This window comes from Macaca mulatta, chromosome 2 (assembly GCF_049350105.2).
Source record: "Macaca mulatta isolate MMU2019108-1 chromosome 2, T2T-MMU8v2.0, whole genome shotgun sequence".
NCBI classification, from domain to species: domain Eukaryota; kingdom Metazoa; phylum Chordata; class Mammalia; order Primates; family Cercopithecidae; genus Macaca; species Macaca mulatta.
The window spans coordinates 9,516,084-9,535,825 of NC_133407.1; the positions used below are offsets into that span (position 1 = coordinate 9,516,084).

Below are 19,742 nucleotides of genomic sequence, written 5' to 3' on the forward strand. Positions count from 1 at the left end.
CAATAGACTTGGACTTAAAATAACTGAGCTTAAATAAGGAGTGAAGCAACAACTCTTTCCAACAGACTAGTTTCAGTTAATAAATGTAGAGAAAATGAGGAAAATAGAAAATGACCATTACAACATCATAATAACAATGGCAACAAGCAAGATCCGCCACAAGAGGCTAAAATTAGTTAATGAGGGAAAGTTTAAGTATAAACAGCATATTTTTATAGTCTCAAGTGTCACTTCTCAAAATATTTAGTAATAACAAAGGGGGAAACAGCAAATTTCTGGTGGAAAATTCAGCAGATGCCATCTTAACCAAGTGATCAGGGTTAATGTCACCAATAATATGTATCAACATAATATACCACGGCCTGAGAAGAATGTGTCCCTGCTGTGGCATCTTTCCCAATACCTTCAGTATAGTCCTAAGAAAAAAATCAGAAAACCCAAAATTGAAGGACATTCTATAAAATAACTCATCAGTACTCTTCAAAAGTGTCACAATCATGAAAGAAAAGGAAAAACTATGAGAAACTGTCGACAGATGGCAGGAGACCTGACAACTAAAAGCAACGTGGAACTCTGAATTGGATCCTAGGAATAAGAAAGGACATTTGTGAAAAAATTGATGAAATATGTATAAAGTCTATACTTTAGTGAATAGTACTAAAGTTAATTTCTTAGTTTTTGTCATTGTTCCATGGGTAGGTAAGATGTTAATATTAGGAGAAGTTGTTGTTGCTGTTGTTGTTGTTTTCCTAAGTCTAAAATTATCTCAAAATAAGAAGTTTAAAAGATAACTGAGTTGGGCCAGGTGCGGCGGCTCACGCCTGTAATCTCAGCACTTTGGGAGGCTGAGGTGGGCAGATCACCTGAGGTCAGGAGTTTGAGATCAGCCTGACCAACACGATGAAACCCCATCTCTACTAAAAATACAAAAAATGAGCCAGGCATGGTGGCAGGCACCTGTAATCCCAGCTACTCGGGAGGCTGAGGCGGGAGAATCACTTGAACCCAGGAAGTGGAGGTTGCACTAAGCCAAGATTGCCCCATTGCACTCCAGCCTGCGCAACAAGAGCGAAACTCTGCCTCAAAAATAATACTAATAATAAAATAACTGAGTTGAAGTGCCAACACTGCCACCTACCAGTGGCATGTCCTTAGGAAAGTCGCCTAAGCTCTCTCAGCCTAATCTCTCATTATCACTAAAATTAGAGAAATAGTACCAACCTTTTGTCGATATGAGGTCAAAAAATGAGATAAGGAACACAAGGGCACTTCGAAAACTATAAACTCTTACAAAAATATCATTATTACTTCTTAACTCTTTGACCTTTGTGTCTCATTCAACTACAGTTGCCAGATAAAATACAGGACTCCAGTTAAATTTGAATTTCAGATAAACAACTTCTTTAGTATAAATATGTTCCATGTTATGGTTGAGACATACTTAAAACAATTTTTTTCTTTAGATGTCCTATATTTTTATTTCCTAAGTCTAATAAACCTACTTTGACCTGACTTCCAATACTCTGCCCCTTTCTTTAAGATGTCATTTTCCCCTCCCCCAGGCCATCTTTGCACAATACTGCAGCGCTGGTACAGTGATTCCATGCGAATGCCATGGTGGCCCATGCTCTAGGAGAGAGCTGCACACAGGTTCGTCCATCACAAGAGTCTAGCAAAATAAATTAAGAGTACATGACAAATAGGAATTTTCCCTTTCTGACTCATCTTGCAGTTGTGCAAAATTTATCTTAAAAATTTTAAGTTATTTTTACTTCTTACTCCCCACAAAAGCCCAATGATAAAAATCCTGTGAAGATTTTTTTAAGCTATGAGGGAAGATCAAAATCAGCAACAACCTATAAGGTGGTCCTGGTAGACTAAAGTATGAGCCCACCTCTTGGAACCTGTAGTGTGGTTTTGGGGAAAGAAGTAAAGAGAAGAAGAGGAAGGATTTGAGCACAACATTTTTACATATACCAGCTAGGCATATAGGGAGTTATGCTTAACTTCACTTTCCTGGTGAGAAACTGAGTCTGAGGGAAGACAACTTAGACTCTACCTCATGAAGGCCATTGATTTCATACTTCTTTCTCTTCCATAACATCTGGACCTACAGGTTCCACCCACAGGAGACCTCTTTTGTGAGGTTTCCTCCTTTATTCTCCAAATCAAGTATGGTTTGTTTTTCTCTGAATCTTCACACTGCTTTAAAAAGACCTAAGACCTTTACCTGGGAGTATAGCCACATGTATTCACATGGTATTAATATCTCTTATTTTGGCCTTAAGGACAAAGATCATGTCATGTTCATGTCAAGATAACCTACAGTATCTCTAAAGCAAAGGTGACTTTCAAAATTGAAAGGTGAGAGGCCCAAGTACTGGTTCAGGTTGACCACTAACTTGGCACATTGGTTACAATATACATTGTGGCAGGTACAATTTTAACTTGTGTCAATAGTTTCCATTTGTTAACATATGCCAGCACTTATATGATCTCTAAAATCCTTCCAGTTCTGACATTCTGCCTCTCAGGATCCCAGTTTTTGAAGGTGCAGACACCTAAGTAATGGTTTTGTGGTCCCAATGCTATTCTGGCTGCTGAAATCAAATTCCTATGGGTATCATCATTTTCCTTTTTGCTTGCCACTCCCATAGTTCCTTCTACTCACCTTGGAGGTATATCAGAAATATTATCAAGGATCTTCTGTAAGGGATGATCCAGACTCTAAAGCCTGACTCAACGGAGTGGACAGTAACAGGCTTTCTGTGGATCAACAGCATGAAATCTCTGGGTGTCTTTTTACCCAGGTCATCTTCATAAACCATCCTGTCTCAAAGGAAAGATGCAGATTTATAATTACTGACAGCTTAGAGGTCAGAAGCTCTAAGTTTATATGTTGTTTTACAGGATATTCCTGCTGGATTTAAGTCTAGAAACTGGATTCAAACCCTAGATCATTATCACACTCATCTTTCTGCATTTCTGGTTAGCAATTATTTCACAATGAAATCATGTGAATAAGAGCTGTCTTTCCTTCCCTACAGGGCTTGATAGGAATCAAAGAAGATACAGCTAGCAATAATTTATAGAATGCATAGCGAACACCAGGTACCAAGGTAAACACTTCACTTGTATCATTTAATCCTTCTGATGTCCCCATAAATTTGGAGGTCCAATTTCCATTTGAATGATGAGTAGATCTAAGCTCAGCAAGCTTAAGCAAATTATACAAGGTCATAGAGGTAGGAAATAATGGAAATGCAATTCAGACACATTTTGCTGCCCCAAAAAAACCACACTTTTAATCACATGCACCCATTTCCCATATAAAAATGCTCTAAAATCAGAAAGCATCGTACACATGAAGAAATTCTCATTTAACTCTCACAACATACCAGGGGATACTAAGGCAGGTATTTTTTCCCAATTTATAAATAACCAGTGGCCAGTCTTAGTGACATCGAGCTAATAAGTGACAAAACTAGGAGTTAAGCCTATTTATTATCTTGTTCTCTGACCAGATTCCTCAACTAAGGAAAGAAGAATAACCTTCAAGTTCTGTCTGAAAGCAGAGTAGTTTTTTTTTTTTTAATACTAGAAGAAGGTCATGCCACCTTATGAGAATATAATTCTACCCTCCATGTATCTTCTGAGTCAAATTGACTTATTTTATGTGGAACAAAGAGTTTTCCTGGTGTCAGCACCTGATTGCCCCAAATGGACTTTTCTCTGTCTCATGCATCATCCCCCAAACCAAAATTGTCAGTAAAGTCCTGCTTCCAGAATTTTTATTATCTATAATGATGCTGTGAACTCAGGAAAAGAGCCCAGCTCTCGTCCAGGCATCGGCAGTGCTTATGGTGCTGGCAGGGAGCAATCCACTTTGTACTTTGTCAGGAAAGTTAATCTGATATGAGACAATAAAGATGGAGTGCCATCAGGGTGACGTTCTTACAGCAGCATTTTTTTCCTGATCATTAAAGACGTTTAAAAAATAAAACAAAATATACCAAAAACAAACAAACAAAAACCGCCCTGCAGGTCCGTTTTCTGAATAGGCAATGGAATCTCTCAATGAGAAAACAAGTCTGTTGTAAAAAATTCTGCAAAGGAGGAGGATGGTCTTTTCTGAGATCTGGGGCCCCTGAGCTGGCGGAATCCTAACATGGGGCTTGAAGGTGATGCTTCATTTGTGCCTTATGATTAAGAAGACATATGAATAGAGAGACCAAAGAAGGATTAATTGGGGGAGGAGTTGTTTACATGAAAGCTGTGGCTTTTTATTTCTTCGCCAATCTCCTATCTTTTTGGACCTCAAAAGGGGTGGGGTGGAGAGGGAGAGGAATTAATCAACTATAAACAAACAACCCTGGAAGAAGATCATACAGTCTGACAGGCCCAGGGCTCAGTGAATAATAAGCACCTTCATTTATGCAGCACTTTATAGTTCACCGTATAATTTCTAGTATATCATTTCTTTTGATCCTCAAAAACAATAAGGGAGGTTAGCTGAGATCAGTATCCCCATTTTATACCTGAGAATACTGAAGCTAAGAGAAGAAAAGAAACTCGCCCAAGGTTATAGATCTTGTTTGTAGAACAAGGATTTGACTTGCTCTGACTCTATAATACAGGGTTTCCTTCCAATGCTACATTATTATCTTAAAGTTAACATCAAAAACAGTAAGAAAACTTTTTGTCTGAGTATAAGCAGACTTTTTTTATGTAGTTGCCTAGAAATTAATTAAATAAATCATCCAATATTGGAAAACAAGAAGTAAAAGCAAACATTCAGAGTGGACAGAGACCTACAAGATTACCTACTGAATGGAAGGTAGAAGAGATTCAAGTAAATCACTTAGGATCTCATTGCAAGATCTAATATTACTTTGGTCAAAAGTTGATTTAGCTTTCCAGCTAATAAATTAAAAGTTAGGATTTATTTAACATGGGTTATTGTATACAAAGATAGGTCTAGACTCTGCCATCACTTACCCATTGAGCAATTTCTTATCTTGCTCCATGCCAGTAGCAGACCTTCCCAAATTCAATGTGAAAATATTTCAGTAGGTTGGTTTTATGGAGGAAAAAATAAAGATTGCTATTTTTAGCACTGACCATGAAATAACAAATGTTCATGTAAGATAGTTTCCTCGTACATAAAATGGAGAGAACATTGCCTCCTGCTGCCAAGATTATTAGAGTATTAAATGAGTTAATGAAGAAAATCTATATTAATATACATAAACGTGTGTGTATATATATACATACTTTGTTCTCAAAAAAATGTCATAATATGTATACGTGAAACAGAAGAGAACGCCCTTCTCCTGAGGAGATCTGGCAGAAGAATAATCTAAACTCGCTTGTTAATCTGTGTCTTTCACCTTCCCCATCTCCCAGGGTTGTCACAGTGCAGTTTGAAAGCCATTGGTTTAAATCATCATACAGAAGGGAGCCTTTGTCGTCCCTTCTGAGCTCCCCTTGCACTTTACATATGCTTCTTTTCTAAGCCACTATGTTTTATTGTCACGAGGAATTTCTCTGCCTGCTTCCTCCACTAGACTGAGGCCCCTCAAAGACAAGCACCATGTATTATTCTGTGTACCGACTCCAGAGCCTTCCCAAAGCCGTCTCTGGCACACTGGAGCTCATTAATTAATGTGCTCTGAATAAACATGTGAATTAGTGAGTCAATGAATAATAAGTAACTTTAAGAAGGTAATATTCTTAAAATATTACCTGAAAAAGCTGAATAATCAGTACAAATACAATGAAGTAAAGACAATACTCTGTTGCATTACTCTAATGCATTTCAAATCCTACATAATCATAGAGCAGTACCATCTCTAATTGGCAAATAGGTGAGATGCCAGCCTTGATGGGCCCGCCACGGCTGGCTGGCCAGGTCTGAGTGAGAGAGACTCAAGAGCACATTTCCCGGGCACATTTCCAGTCCCAGGGAGAACCGTTCCTGTCAGGTTTATCAGCCAAATCCTCCTGATTACCAGAGGTCAAGAGCGCATGCAGCAAAGCATTTCTCGACTCGCTTAGTCCAAGGAGAAACTTGATAGAGTGCCAGCAAGAACAATGAATGTTTTACCTTATAAATGCTGAGGAGACAACATGTTCCTTTTAGCATTAATTGCTTCATTCAGAAGAAGCCATTTAAAATCTGAGTCTGGTCTTTTTCCTTGATGAGCAATTTCAGGCTGCCTACCAAAGCTTTTGTTTGCTAGGAGGAGAGAGGAAGAGAAAGCATTTTGTTAAGGCATTTTAATTTTCATATTTAATGAAACAGATTGGGTAGCAGGTTCCTTTGATTTTATTTTTCTGTTCCCTGAATACCTTCTTGTATGTTACATATTCTGCCGGAGCTTCCTGCAAGAACTTTTCTACATTTCACAAGTTAAGGCTGTGAAATGTTACTCACTGAATCAAATATATTTCTTGCGCCAATATTCAGTTATTATTATTGTAACAGACCAATCATAAATCTCAAAGCTGGAGAGAAAGGGAACATGTACTGATGTTTCTCCATATTCTCCTGAGCACATAAAATTATATAACTCTCTAAAGCCCTCTTTTTATTGCTGCATCTAAAATGCTTTGCATTCTTTACAGGATAAATTCTTTAAAAGGGCTATTTCTCTTCAGTAAAGAAGAATTAATCAATCCACCAGAAATATTATTTGTTTTAATTAATTAGCAGAGATGTAGAGAAAAACACCACTGGACTGAAGTCAGAAGGCAAGCTCACTCATTTCAGCTATTATTTATTAGAGCGTTTTCTCTCTCATTCTCCCTGATACAAGGAGTACAAAGCATTTGCCTGCTTTTAGGACAAAACTAGAATAGCGCCTGGCACAGAAGAGCTCAATCAATACTTGTGTATAAATGAGTAAGACAATCTAACTATTTGACTTAGTTCCTCTGGGCCTCAATTTTTTCATTTGTTTAAGAAACCAAAAGGATTGATAATCTCTGTGTTTCTTATCTCACATAGTTACAGTAGGAACAAATGAGATAAATGATGGCTTTGTGAAACTGACAACTTTTGCACATAAATAAAGGAGCAGTATCATTGGTAATAGCAGCAGGTCTAAACCTAACCTTGTGAACTTGGCCAAGACATTTCAATTCTCTGGGCTTTTGTTTCACAACGATAAAAGGACAGGGTTGGACTAGATGATCTGTAAGTTTCCTTCTAGTTCAAATTAACTAAGATCTTTAAACCAGTCAACAAAGACTCCTTTAATACCCATGCTATGCAAAACACTCTTCTAGGAAAAAAATGCCCAGGAACAATCCAAGAGATTTCAAAGATAAATTAAAACCAATAACTTTTCGAAAATACTTGTCCCGGTTATATTTTGAAATTGAAAAGCAGGCCATTGGGGAAAAGCATAGGGAGATGTGAAAACCAGATTTCACAAGAAAAGTCATTTGGGAAAATCAAAAATTGAGTTAGCTTCTGGTATGCATCTTGTGGAGATCATTCTGACCTTCCAAACTGCTTGTGTAACAAACTTGGATTTAACATTGGTGTTGGCTTTTACAATCTACCTAATGAGAAATATCTTTTAAAAGAGTAAGAACATGCTGACTAAAAACATTCAGAAAAGATGTCAGAGAGAAAGTGAGGGAAAGAAGGAATATAAATATACTATTGTGATTTAAACAAGCAACTTGTACTTCATGTGAGTGTATAGACAACTTAAAGCAATTCTAGGCATATGTGCATACACACACACACACACACAAACACACACACAGCTAAGGGAACCAACCCATCAACAAATATAAATTGTATATAAATATTAGATACTAAAGAAAATTAGACATATAAAAACACTGCTTTCTCTCAAAGGCATTTATAAGATCCTGCATGATATAAGCCCAAATATCTTTTCAACATAACATGTCCAATTTAAAATCATACCTTTACTCCTTGAATCTGCTCTTCTTCATTGGACCTATCTTGAAAAATATTATCTCAATCCATCATATTTTCTACACAAACCAAAAAACACAAAAGCTTTTCTTGACTCCTGCTCTCTCACTTCCTAAGTCCAAGGACTTATCAGACCTTATTGTCCCAAATGACCCCCATCAAGTCCAAAAGAGGGCATGGGAAGACCTCTAGAAGGAAGAGTGCATTTGTCAGGACAGATCAGGCTCTGCTTCAAGAACAAATAATTCCAGAAATACCAGTAGCTTAGCACAACAAGCATTTACTTCTTGTTCAATTACAGTCTGATATAGATTGGTTCTATTCAGTGGTTCTTCTAGGCTATGAGTCAAAGATTCAAGTTGCTTCTGCTTTTTAGCTACATAATAGACAATCTTGTCTTCCAAATTCAACATAAAAAGAGAAGGAGGGGTACAGAATATGTGAGAAGTTTTTTAGAGCTCAAGCTTAGAAGTAGTTTACACATGTCTTCTTACTCACATTCCATTGGCCAAAATTCCATCACATAAAACTCAGTCCTAACCTAACCTCAAGGAGGCTGAGAAATCTTGTCTTCTGGAGTATCCAGGAAGAGGAAATGATGTGGTAAAACAGGGCCTTGTCTCTGCCACAAGGACTGTTACCTAAATTAGATTATTTACCCTACTTAAAGAGATTTTTCAGGCTCTAAAATCAACAAACTCTCAGATTTATCTACCTAATTGACAAAATCCTTTCATAATTAAACTCTTTCTATAATTGTTTTGGTTTTATCCTCTAAGAAAATAAAAATTTATAGATCTGTATCTGTCACCTACCACATTCTGAGACAAAAGATTTTTGTTTAATGTAGTTCTGTGTCATCTAATAATTTACCTTTAGCTTTCCCACACATGTCCTTAATTTTAATTGAATAAAATGATTCATTATTTATCTAAATTTTCCCACTTCCTGCACATTCCTCTGAAACTGCAGAGATACTAACAAGACCAGGTCTCAGATGGGGTGTGTGACCATGAGGAGAATTTAGAAGATTTTCAAAACACCAAACTTATTGACCCATATCGAGGTTTACCAGGTTTGCCTTTCAGCTATAATTTAGACAAAATTTCCTGAGCCCTCTTAATAGTTTGGCTGTTCAGCCTTATTTAGTCAACTAACCCTCACTCATCTTTTAGGATTAATCCTAGACATTACTTTTCTCTGGACAACTTTCCTGGCCTTCAAAGTCTGGTTGGATGTTCCTTTTATGTGAATTCAAAATACACTGTATCACATACCTTTCTCATAGCACTTAACACACAGTATAAGCATTTTCTTAATGTCAGTATTCTTCAATGAACCACTGACCCAAAGATTTGCATCTTTTTTACTTTCCAGTATGCCAGCCTCTTTGTCCAGAATCTACATCTTGGAACTTAGTGAGAATGAAATATATTATCATTAGATTAATTGAAACAAAGACATTTACCATAATTGCAGGTGGGGAGGATTCACTTGGGCATATTCTCAACTTCTCTTCTTCTAAAAGCAATTTTCTTGCCTTTTCTTAAAGTTTAGAAAACTCAGTGGTGGCAGTTCCAGTCATCATGTCACTTGTTTTCTTTCATCCAGCATATTACAGCTCTAAAAATTCCCAACTCTATTCTGATCCAGTTGAGCACTGGATTGCAAACAACACAGCCTCCCCACCCTAATTTTAAAATGCATTCCTAGCATAGTGGTCATTGCCACTGCCGCTGACAGATGTTGATATTTGGAGTTTGTCTGTTTAGTATGTTTTAGTTTGGGGCACAGTTAATAACGCCCTCCTCAGGTCTAATAGGTTACCACTTGTCTTCCAAACACTTGACAACTTGCTCTTGGAGTGCTCTAGATGCCACTGCCATCCCCAAAACCTCCTTACCTGCTAGCATGGCCTCCAATGTGTCTGCCGTGACTGGAGCCAGAGGCACTCCAGTGGACAGACTCCATTATCAGAACCTGTGTGTATTAGTCTGTTCTCACACTGCTATTAAAGACATAACCAAGACTGGGTAATTTATAAAGGAAAGAGGTTTAATTGACTCATAGTTCAGCATGGCTGGGGAGGCCTCAGGAAACTTCCAATCAAGGCAGAAGGGGAAGCAAACATGTCCTTCTTCACATGGCGGCAGGAGAGAGAAGTGCTGAGCAAAGGGGGAATCTCTCCTTATAAACCATCAGATCTCATTAGAACTCATTTACTATCACAAGAACAGCATAGGGGTAACTGCTCTGTGATTTAATTACCTCCCACTGAGTACCTCCCATGACATGTGGAGATTATTACAATCCAAGGTGAGATTTGGGTGGGGACACAGAGCCAAACCATATCAATTTGCCCCTGACCCCTGCCAAATCTCATGTCCTCACATTTCAGAACACAATCATGCCCCTCCAACAGTCCCCCAAAGTCTTAGGTCATTCCAGCATTAATCCAAAAGACCAAGTCCAAAGTCTCTTCTGAGACAAGGTAAATCCCTTCTACCTATGAGCCTGTAAAATGAAAAGTAGGTTAGTTACTTCCTAGATACAATGGGGGTACAGGCATTGGGTATATACACCCATTCTACATGGGAGAAATTGGCCAAAACAAGGGGGGTAGAGGCTCCATGCAAGTCTGAAATCCCACAGGGCAGTCATTAAACCTTAAAGTTCCCAAATGATCTGTTTTGACTTCATGACTCACATCCAGGTCACACTGATGCAAAAGGTGGTCTCCCACAACATGGCCTTGGGCAGCTCTGCCCTGTGGCTTTGCAAAGTACAACCCCCTTAACAGCTGCTTTCATGGGCTGCCATTGAGCGCCTGTGGCTTTTCCAGGCACACAGTGCAAGCTGTATATGGACCTCCCATTCTGGTGTTTGTGGGACGGTGGCCCTCTTCTCACAGCTCCACTAGGCAGTGCCCCAGTGAGAACTCTGTGTGGGGGCTCTGACCCCACATTTTCCTTCCACACTGCTGTAGCAGAAGTTCTCCATGAGGACCTTGCCTCTGTGCAGACTTCTGCCTGGACATCCAGGCATTTCTGTACATCCTCTGAAATCTAGACAGAGGTTCCCAAACCTCAGTTCTTGACTTCTGTGTACCCAAAGGACCAACACCACATGGAAGCTGCCAAGGCTTGGGGCTTGGGGCTTGGGGACTCTCTGAAGCAATGTTCTGAGCTGTATGTTGGCCCCTTTTAGCCACAGTTGGAGCTGAAGCAGCTGGGACACAGAGCACCGTGTTTCAAGGCTGCAGGGGGACCCTGGGCCCAGGCTAAACAACCAGTTTTCCTTCTTAGGCCTCCAGGACTGTGATGGGTGGGGCTGCTGTGAAGGTCTCTGACAAGCCCTGAAGACATTTTCCCCCATTGTCTTGGTGATGGACATTTGACTCCTTGATACTTATATAACTTTCTGCAGGTGGCTTGAAATTCTCCCCAGAAAATGGAGTTTTCTTTTCCATCACATTGTCAGGCTGCAAAATTTCCAAACTTTTATGCTCTGCTTCCTATTGAATGCTCTGGTGCTTAGAAATTTCTTCTGCCAGATTCCCTAAATCATCTCTCTCAAGTTCAATGTTCCACAGATCTCTAGGGCAGGGGCAGAATGCGGCCAGTCTCTTTGCATAGCAAAAGTGACCTGTAATCCAGTTCCCAACAAGTTCCTCATCTCCATCAGAGGTCACTTCAGCCTAGACTTCATTGTCCACATCACTATCAGCATGTTGGTCTAAACCATTCAACAAGTCTCTAGGAAGTTCGAAGCTTTCCCACATCTCCCTGTCTTCTGAGCTCTCCAAGTCTCTAAGAAGTCCCAAACTTTCCCACATCCTCTGTCTTCTTCTGAGCCCTCCAAACTGTTCCAATCTCTGCCTGTTACCCAGTTCCAAAGTCACTTCCACATTTTTGGGTATCTTTAGAGTAGCACCCCACTAGCCAGTACCAATTTACTGTAATAGTCCGTTCTCACACTGCTATGAAGAAATACCTGAGACTGGGTAATATATAAAAAGGTTTAATTGACTCACAGTTCCTTGGCTGGGGAGGCCTCAGGAAACCTACAAACATGGCAGAAGGCAAAGGAGAAGCAAGCACCTTATTTGCTGGCAGGATGGAGTGAGTACAAGCAGGGTAAATGCCAGATGCTCAAAAAATCATCAGATCTTGTGAGACTCACTCATTATCACAAGAACAGCACTCCCATGATTCAATTATCTCCCATGGGGTCCCTCTCATGACACAGGATTGTGATGATTACAACTCAAGATGAGATTTGGTGAGGACACAGCCAAACCATGTCACTACTTGAACCCACAAAAGTGCTGGTTTCCTCTATCACTTTTATATTCGGTTGAAGTGCTAAACCACAGGGCATGGAGTCCAGCTTCCCCAGGGACTGTCTCTTTTGAGGGACTAGGTGATATAAACTGGAAGTGTGAGGGAATAAACTCCCTACAATAAGAATTTTAACTACTGAGTAACAGGTGGTGGAAAGGTGCTGGCAAAGAAATCTGTCTTCCCACGTCCTTCCAATTATGTCCCACATGGTTGAGCAACCACTCATGATTTGTTATGAACACATGGCCAACTCAGTAACGTGCCACCTTATATACGCTTACCTTCTTTTCCTCTTCACCCTCTTTTCCTCATTGCCCTCTGTTTCCTCACTCTGCCTGCCCTGAGATTATATGTCCCAATAAAGTATTTGCATGACAGTTTGCCTCAGGTAAAAGAAGTAAGACTGCTTAAACTGGAGAAAGAGTCTTCCTTAAAGCAAAGATTTTGGAGGACAGGCAAACTGGTATGAAAAGTAGAGGGTATATAGCCAAGTCTAACTTCTCTTTGGGAAATATTTTTTTAGTATTTTTTATTATTTGTATTTTAGTTGTGGTAACATATACGTAACATAAAATGTACCATCTTTACCACTTTTAAGTGTACACTTCAGTACTGTTAAGTACATTCACATTGTTCTACAACCAGTCTCCAAAACTCTTTTTATCTTGAAAACTAAAACTCTACACCCATTAAACAACTCCTCATTCATCCCTTTCCTGAGGCCCTGTCCACCACCATTCTACTTTCTACCTCTATGAATATGACTACCTCATGTACCTCATGTAAGTAGAATCATATAGTATTTGTCTTTTTGTGACTGGCTTATTTCACTTAGCATGTCACCAATGTTCATGCAAGTCATAGCAAATGTCAGAATTTCTTTCCTTTTTAAGGCTGAATACTATTCTGTTGTACATGCATACTACATATTGTTTATCTGTCAGTGAACACTAGATTGCTTCTACCTTTTGGCTATTGTGAATAACGCTGCTATGAACATGGGTATAAAAATATCTCTTCGAGCTGGGCATGGTGGCTCATGTCTGTAATCCCAGCACTTTGGGAGGCCGAGGCAGGTGGATCACGATGTCAGGAGTTCAATACCAAACTGGCCAAGATGGTGAAACCCAGTCTCTACTAAAAATACAAAAAAATTAGTCGGGCATGGTGGTGGGCACCTGCAATCCCAGCTATTCAGGAGGCCGAGGCAGAGAATTGTTTGAACCCAAGAGGCAGAGGTTGCAGTGAACCAAGATCATGCCACTGCACTCCAGCCTGGGCGACAGAGTGAGACTCCATCTAAAAAACAAACAAACAAACAAACAAACAAAAAAATATATATAGAAGATATATATATCTTCGAGACCTTGCTTTCAATACTTTGGAGCATATATCTAGAAGTAGAATTGCTGGATCATATGGTAATACTATTTTGAATTTTTTGAGAAACCACCATACTGTTGCCCATACTGGCTATACCATTTTACATTTCTACCAACAGCATGCAACGGTTCCAGTTTCTCCACATCCTTGCCAACAGTGGTTATGTTCTGTTTTTTTTTTTCATAGTAGCCATTCTATTGGGTGTGGTGTGGTATCTCATTGTGGTTTTGATTTGCATTTCCCTAATAAACATTTGTAAAAGGAATTTTTTTAAATTATTAGTAGATTAAAAGAGGTAACCCGCCCAAGAAGTCTCACAGAGAAAAAGAGAGATGGTAAGGTTTAGACCTTCGTATTTCTCTCCTTGACCTCCTCCACACTGAATGCAATTCCAAACAAGATAAAGAGTAACAGAATTTTGGCAGGTGGACCTTATGCTAACTGCTAATACCTAATACAATTTAGAGACCATGTCTCATTCACTGTAATGTGGAACACAGTCTTAGCTTTTGTAGTTTAAAGCCCAGGCCTATAATCCTGGCAGGAGACATTGTGTAAGAGAGCCATTAGACAATCACTAATACTTTAAAAGTCTGCATAATAAAGCACAACTCCACAAGACAAATCTATGCCTTCTTTGAACCAGTGAAAATCCAGTTACAAAAGCAAAACGTAAACCCTTCCCAATCACTAAGGTCAAATACCCAAGAGAGCTTGGCCTACAAAATTATCAAAGCGTATACCTATTGCCCTAGCTACTGTGGAAGGCTCAACTTCTCCTAGATTTCAGCCTGCAAACATTAGCACTTGGGACTATTTCTTAAGGTTCCCAGTCCATGCGCCAATATGTTTATAGCAGAAGGCAATAAATAACACTCTTCTCTTCTCTCAAATTCTGATCCATTTGAGAAATAATTCCCAGAATCGACAAAAATTTAAAATGCTGTTTTACTACATAGAAAATGCCTTCTTCTTCCTTCTCAGTTTTTGTGCTCCACTCCCTGAATTGAACACATACACTCTGCCTTAAGCAAAACCGCACAATACAACCACAAGCAGCTACCTGTCAGAGTACTTGTGTGTCCTGTGATCAAGTCTCCTCAACAGGGGGTGAAATAAAACAAGGATAAGTGCCCTCTTCCCTTTACTTCTGTAAAAACAGAAATTCCTACTTTATATTCTAAAATAGATACAGTAGGAGTAGAGTTCTTTCTGTCTTCTTACAGCCACAGCTATAGCTTACAGTCCTGTTGCAGTTGAGATTTTCTGAGTCTTGCCATCCCTCAGGGCTATAACTGACTAAGCCAGTTTTATCAATCTATTTAACCCTTAAATACCACTACTTTATATAGCATTTCTATTACCCATGTTTCTGGACCAAGTGACAGGAATCAAATATTAGGCAATGTAGAAATGGGATACTGGGCTCCATCTCAATGACATAGGCCAAGCCTGCATCTAGCATTAGCATCGCTAGTCCTCTTCTTCCCTGTGGCTGGGCAAATTCTTATTTGGGAGGAATTTGGGGGCATAGGGGGTGGACTCTCACCCTATATGTCATTCATGAAATAAAGCCAATAATACCCTATAATCCCAGCACTTTGGGAGACCGAGGAGGGCAGATAACCTGAGGTCAGGAATTCAAGACCAGCCTGGGCAACATGGTGAAACCCTGTCTCTACTAAACATACAAAAATTAGCCAGGCATAGTGACGTGTGCCTGTTAATCCCAGCTACTTGGGAGGCTGAGGCAGGAGAATGGCTTGAACCCAGAAGCAGAGGTTGCAGTGAGCTGAGATCGCATCACTGCACTCCAGCCTGGGTGACAAAAGGGAGACTCCATCTCAAAACAAACACACAAACAACATCTAGGTGCCTGGCACAACATCTGTGCCCAACATATTGGTTTCTTTCCATCTAACATCAACAGAGATTGCTCCAGAGCTAGAGACACTGGAGCTGCATTCACTAATCCTCAAAACACCCCGCAGTAAAATTATCTTCACAGAAGCTCCCTCATGTATTAACGGGTTCTGGTATTTCAGCTGACTGAATAGTAAAGTAAAAATCTTAATATGATTAAATATTTGGCTTTTCTTTTCATCATAAAACAATTCTTGACCAAGAAATAATATCAATTCTACACAAATTCTCCAATAATATAGACGGGAACACTTTTCAATGAATTTTATGAAGCTAGCATTACCTCCATGCCAAAACCATGACAAGAAAGAACATTGTAGACGAATATCTCTCATAAACATAGACGCAAAAATTTTTACAAAGTACTAGCAAATAAAATCCAATAGCATATAAAAAGTATAGCACATCATGACCAGGCAGAGTTGGTCTCAAAAATGCTAAGCAGGTTCAATATTCAAATATCAGTTAGTGTAATTCATCAGATCAACAGAATACCAAGGAAAAGAACAAATGATCATCTCGATAGACACAGAGAAAGCCTTTGATACAACCTGACATTCATTTATGATCAAAAACTCCCAGAAAACTAGGAATAAAAGAATATTTCCACAACCATATAAAGGGCACCATCAGAAGAGTTATGATAATATCAAATGATGAAAAACTGAACGCTTTTTGCCAAGACCAGAATCAAGGCAAAGATGTTCACACTATTTCTATTCAACAATATACTGAAAGTCCAAGCCAGTGCAACGAGGCAAGCAAAAAAAAGAATACAGATGGGAAAAGGAGAAATAAAATCATCTTGATTCATAGGTAACATGATTGCCAAAAGAGAAAATCTCAAAAACATACTTTAGAAAGCTACTAGGACTAATAAGTGATTCTAGCAAAGATAGAGGATACATGGGCAATCATATTACTGTATACAAATGTTTCTCAACTTATGATGAAGTTACATTCTGAAATGTCTATTTTAAGTAAAAAAAAAAAATCATAACTTGAAAATTCATTTAATGCTGGCAACATAGCAGATGGTCCCTGGCTAACAATTATTAGACAAGATTTTTTTACATTATGATGGTGTGAAAGCAATGCACATCCAGTGGAAACTATAACCTTATCATAAATAAGAAGCTCCTCAATTTATGATGAGGCTAAATCCTGATAAACCCATCATTAAGTTGAAAAATTGTAAGTTGGACCGTTATAAGTAGGGGACCACCTATACTAGCAATGAACACTTGAAAATTAAAATTTTAAAAGCATTATTTACGATAGCAATAAAAAGCCTGAAATAGTTATGTACAAATCTTACAAAATATCTCTAAGACCTTTATACTAAGAACTACAAAATACCGATAAAAGAAATCAAAGAAGACCTAAATAAAAGGAAATATATAGTATGTTCATGGATCAGATGACTAAGCATTATTAATATATTAATTTCCCCCAAATTAACCTGCAGATTCAATGCAATTCCAGTAGTATTTTTTTTTTTTGAAATTGCCAAGCTGATTCTAAAATTTCCAAGGAAAGGCAAACAAAAAAGAATAGTTGAACATTTTTGAAAGCAAAAACAAAGTTGGAAGACTCACACTACTTAATTTCCAGGCTTACTTAAAGACATAATAGTCAAATCAGTTGGTATTAGAGAAAGGTTTTATAAATCTATTATATAATATTATATAATATATATAAACACAGTGGAGACTCCAAAAGCAGATCCACACATGGGAAACCAAGTTTCAATAAAGGTACAAAAGCAATTCAATATAGAATGGGTAGTCTTTTCAACAAATATTTCTGTAACAATGAATGCCCATTTGAACAAAGCAAAACAAAATACCTAGATACAGACTTTGTACCTTATAAAAACTTAACTGAAATGGATCACAAACCTAGAATTATCCAACTTCTGTGTAAAAACTAGAAAACTTTCAGAAGAAAAAGCAGAATAAAAAAATTACCAAAAAACTTTGTAACTGTGGAATAAGCAAAGAGTTCTTAGCTAGGACATCAAAAGTCTAAGCCAAAATTTTTTTTACATATTTTACCTAAGCAAATATAAAAACTTTTGCTCTTCAAAAGATACCGTTAAGAAGATAATACAAAGCACACACTGGGAGAAAGTTTTCCCAAATGATATGTCTGATATGGACTTGTAACCAGAATAGAAAAAGAAGTCTAAAAACCCAACATTTACAAAGCAATTTAAAAGTGGACAAAACATTTGAACAGATAACATATCATAAATGTAAAAATGGCAAATAAGCCATGAAAATTAAAGCCACAATGAGATACTGTTATACACTTAACATAACAAATTTAACTGGCAATAAAAAGTGGAGTAACTAGAACTCTTCATACATTGTTGATGAGAATGCAAACTTATAGCCCCCTTGGAAATCTATCTGGCATAATCTTACCAAGTTAAACATATACTACACAATGCAACAATCCCACTTGTAGTTTCTACCCAAGTTACATGAAAACCTGTATTCACACAAAACCCTATATGCTAATATTTATAGCAGCTTTATTTGCAACCACCAAAAGCTGGAAACAACCGTGGTACATACATATAGTTAAATACTACTCAGGAACAAAAAGGAGCCAACTGCTGATACATGCAACATGAATGAATTACAAATGCATTATTCAAAGAAAAATAAGATTCAAAGGGCTTAATACTTTATGATTCAATTTCTGACATTCTTGCAAAAAGGGCAAAAACAAATCAATTGCTGCCAGGAGAGGGGGTTAACTACCAAGAAGCACTGGAGAATTTAGGGGAGAGAAATGTTCTACATGTTGATTGTGGTAGTTGTTACAAGACTGGATGTTTGCAGAAACTCATAGAATTGTGTACTGAAAGGGAATGTATGTAAATTTTATCTTAATTTTTTTAAGTGGGGAAAAAAAGAAAAATAGTTCTTGATTGTAAGCAAATGTGCCTCTCAGTAAACACACTGAAATGTATTATACATTCATTTTCTAAAATTCATTGTAATATTTTTTCCTGAGTTTCTACTCTGCTGGACTGGTGGATGAACTTATCTTCAGTTCTCCCTGAGAATTATCTTTTATCTCTGCTTCTCCAAAATTTATACCATTAACTATGCAGTAGCAAGGAAGGAGCAGAGTTTGCCAGGAGTAAGTACTCAGATTCACACACGTTGCTGCATCCATTGTCCCAGGACATATGAGCCATTACATCTGGTAACTCCAGGTGACTCCCATTGTTTCCATGTCACTCTTACAAGGCTACTGTTTATCAATTAACACTGCACTACATGCACTAGACAGTCATTTCCTCTTTAGTATCTTGCTGATGTTCCACCAGCACTGCTGTAAAGCAGAGGCAGAATTCTTCCTCCGGACCACAGAAATCTTTCATTGATCCGTTTCATTCATCCCTTCCACCTCTTCTCCTTCCCTCTCTCTCTGTTCTGTCTCCCACACGGCCCAGAGGAATACTCTGCTCTCTCCTCTGCTTGTTTCTGACCAAAATACTTTGTCTATACCCTCAAATACCAACTTTTACCTTCTCTGCAAAACTCTCTAAGTTCCCCTAAGGGCTTAGGCTTCTTCGTGACAAATGTCAGAAAGACAAGCAGGCTATTTCTGAGTTCAGCCCTTTTCCTGCTTCCCCTCAGGCGATCAAGCACAGAGTTATCTACAGGGGTACAGGGAGAGCAAAGCAAGATGGAAACACTGCTGGGGAAAACAGATTGGTGTCTTCAAATGCAGCTCCACCTCACCTGATTAAAAGTTTTTAAAGGCGCTGCCTTTACTGCACTCTCTTTTACAGAAAGATAGAAATACTTGAGCAAACTATCCTATTTCATAAGGTACTATAAATGTTGGTTATTGAGTTGATATTGTTGAAATTATTTTATGTTATAAAATTATGCTATTCTTCAGAAAGCAGAAACAGAAAGAATTTTTAGTATATGGAATAATGTGTGAACTAAGTGAAAAAGAATGCACATAAAAATCTTACTAAGAAAAGTTGTGGGTCTATCAGCATTCTGTACAGTTGTTCTGATGCAAAAAAAAACCCACCACATTCTAAAAAATAAAATTTATGGAAACCGTGCTGCCAAATGTTAAGTAAAAAATAATCAGGGAAA

At 38.3% G+C, this 19,742-nt stretch overlaps 1 protein-coding gene across 4 annotated transcripts in view; it reads right to left on the reverse strand.

The window, feature by feature from the left end:
• Positions 1-19,742, reverse strand: part of TPRG1 (tumor protein p63 regulated 1) — a 365,690-nt gene that overhangs the window by 192,187 nt on the left and 153,761 nt on the right. For all 4 annotated transcript variants that reach the window (XM_077991227.1, XM_077991224.1, XM_077991222.1 and 1 more), the window contains 2 exons: positions 6,107-6,238; positions 2,672-2,829 (listed from right to left, as the gene is read on the reverse strand). The gene's annotated coding sequence lies outside the window, so the exon portion shown is untranslated. The remainder of the gene's footprint in view (positions 1-2,671; positions 2,830-6,106; positions 6,239-19,742) is intronic.